The sequence below is a fragment of the Lepisosteus oculatus genome, chromosome 14 (assembly GCF_040954835.1).
Source record: "Lepisosteus oculatus isolate fLepOcu1 chromosome 14, fLepOcu1.hap2, whole genome shotgun sequence".
Taxonomy (NCBI): Eukaryota; Metazoa; Chordata; class Actinopteri; order Semionotiformes; family Lepisosteidae; genus Lepisosteus; species Lepisosteus oculatus.
This window is the reverse complement of record NC_090709.1, coordinates 29,420,046-29,422,545: the sequence shown is the minus strand read 5'-3', so window position 1 is coordinate 29,422,545 and position 2,500 is coordinate 29,420,046. Positions and strand designations below refer to the sequence as shown.

The 2,500-nt window shown below is 52.4% G+C and overlaps 4 non-coding genes across 4 annotated transcripts; all 4 read left to right on the top strand.

Moving 5' to 3' along the window:
• Nucleotides 1-183: 183 nt before the first annotated feature.
• On the top strand, nt 184-302 carry LOC138217276 (5S ribosomal RNA). The gene has a single exon (XR_011180988.1). It is a non-coding gene; the product is annotated as a 5S ribosomal RNA (ribosomal RNA).
• A 537-nt stretch (nt 303-839) lies between these two features.
• LOC138217291 (5S ribosomal RNA) lies at nt 840-958 on the top strand. The gene has a single exon (XR_011181003.1). It is a non-coding gene; the product is annotated as a 5S ribosomal RNA (ribosomal RNA).
• A 537-nt stretch (nt 959-1,495) lies between these two features.
• LOC138216209 (5S ribosomal RNA) lies at nt 1,496-1,614 on the top strand. Its single transcript, XR_011179921.1, has one exon. It is a non-coding gene; the product is annotated as a 5S ribosomal RNA (ribosomal RNA).
• A 537-nt stretch (nt 1,615-2,151) lies between these two features.
• On the top strand, nt 2,152-2,270 carry LOC138217265 (5S ribosomal RNA). Its single transcript, XR_011180977.1, has one exon. It is a non-coding gene; the product is annotated as a 5S ribosomal RNA (ribosomal RNA).
• The last annotated feature ends 230 nt before the right edge of the window (nt 2,271-2,500 follow it).

The window sequence follows — 2,500 nt, the reverse complement described above, 5'->3', positions numbered from 1 at the left end:
CAGCTCCGTCCTCATTGGAAGGAAGCAAGAGTGAAAGGCTGAAGTGAAATAGAGCGGGGACGAAGGCAGTGAAGAGAGAGAACGTGGGAAGAAGAGAAAAACGCAAGGGAAAAAAAGCAGCGTCGTAAAAGAGGTGACGGAGCTGTCCTCTCAATAAGAAGGGTGCCAGCGAGCCTTGCTCTCGCTTACGGCCACACCCCCTTGAGCACGCCTGATCTCATCTGATCTCGGAAGCTAAACAGGGATGGGCCTGGTTAGTACTTGGATGGGAGACCGCCTGGGAATACCAGGTGCTGTAAGCTTTTAAGCGCAGGAGGCGCCCTATCCCCGCTCGCTCGCTCATTCCCCTGTTCACACGTGCAGTGCGGCTTGTCCGTCTGTTTATTTGTCAGCTTTGGCGAGACACGGGTGCTTGTGTATTAGCGTGAGCGTTTTTTATTCTGATCAGGAACAGTTTTACAAGTCCGCAAAGGATCGAGGAAAGGTTTATCGCCAGCTGAAAAGAGACACAGCGCTTCGGCTGTGGAGACTTGTTCGGCTGGCGTTCGGAGAGTCGCGTTTTTCAGAATTGTATTGAGATCGTTTTCCACAGAGCTCAGATGTCAAAGCACAGCAGCAGCTCTCCACAGCGATCCTCTATAGCGCCCTTTCTCCCGCAGCTCCGTCCTCATTGGAAGGAAGCAAGAGTGAAAGGCTGAAGTGAAATAGAGCGGGGACGAAGGCAGTGAAGAGAGAGAACGTGGGAAGAAGAGAAAAACGCAAGGGAAAAAGAGCAGCGTCATAAAAGAGGTGACGGAGCTGTCCTCTCAATAAGAAGGGTGCCAGCGAGCCTTGCTCTCACTTACGGCCACACCCCCTTGAGCACGCCTGATCTCGTCTGATCTCGGAAGCTAAACAGGGATGGGCCTGGTTAGTACTTGGATGGGAGACCGCCTGGGAATACCAGGTGCCGTTAGCTTTTAAGCGCAGGAGGCGCCCTATACCCGCTCGCTCGTTCATTCCCCTGTTCACACGTGCAGTGCGGCTTGTCCGTCTGTTTATTTGTCAGCTTTGGCGAGACACGGGTGCTTGTGTATTAGCGTGAGCGTTTTTTATTCTGATCAGGAACAGTTTTACAAGTCCGCAAAGGATCGAAGAAAGGTTTATCGCCAGCTGAAAAGAGACACAGCGCTTCGGCTGTGGTGACATGTTCGGCTGGCGTTCGGAGAGTCGCGTTTTTCAGAATTGTATTGAGATCGTTTTCCACAGAGCTCAGATGTCAAAGCACAGCAGCAGCTCTCCACAGCGATCCTCTATAGCGCCCTTTCTCCCGCAGCTCCGTCCTCATTGGAAGGAAGCAAGAGTGAAAGGCTGAAGTGAAATAGAGCGGGGACGAAGGCAGTGAAGAGAGAGAACGTGGGAAGAAGAGAAAAACGCAAGGGAAAAAAAGCAGCGTCGTAAAAGAGGTGACGGAGCTGTCCTCTCAATAAGAAGGGTGCCAGCGAGCTTTGGTCTAGCTTACGGCCACACCCCCTTGAGCACGCCTGATCTCGTCTGATCTCGGAAGCTAAACAGGGATGGGCCTGGTTAGTACTTGGATGGGACACCGCCTGGGAATACCAGGTGCTGTAAGCTTTTAAGCGCAGGAGGCGCCCTATCCCCGCTCGCTCGCTCATTCCCCTGTTCACACGTGCAGTGCGGCTTGTCCGTCTGTTTATTTGTCAGCTTTGGCGAGACACGGGTGCTTGTGTATTAGCGTGAGCGTTTTTTATTCTGATCAGGAACAGTTTTACAAGTCCGCAAAGGATCGAGGAAAGGTTTATCGCCAGCTGAAAAGAGACACAGCGCTTCGGCTGTGGAGACTTGTTCGGCTGGCGTTCGGAGAGTCGCGTTTTTCAGAATTGTATTGAGATCGTTTTCCACAGAGCTCAGATGTCAAAGCACAGCAGCAGCTCTCCACAGCGATCATCTATAGCGCCCTTTCTCCCGCAGCTCCGTCCTCATTGGAAGGAAGCAAGAGTGAAAGGCTGAAGTGAAATAGAGCGGGGACGAAGGCAGTGAAGAGAGAGAACGTGGGAAGAAGAGAGAAACGCAAGGGAAAAAAAGCAGCGTCGTAAAAGAGGTGACGGAGCTGTCCTCTCAATAAGAAGGGTGCCAGCGAGCCTTGATCTCGCTTACGGCCACACCCCCTTGAGCACGCCTGATCTCATCTGATCTCGGAAGCTAAACAGGGATGGGCCTGGTTAGTACTTGGATGGGAGACCGCCTGGGAATACCAGGTGCTGTAAGCTTTTAAGCGCAGGAGGCGCCCTATCCCCGCTCGCTCGCTCATTCCCCTGTTCACACGTGCAGTGCGGCTTGTCCGTCTGTTTATTTGTCAGCTTTGGCGAGACACGGGTGCTTGTGTATTAGCGTGAGCGTTTTTTATTCTGATCAGGAACAGTTTTACAAGTCCGCAAAGGATCGAGGAAAGGTTTATCGCCAGCTGAAAAGAGACACAGCGCTTCGGCTGTGGAGACTT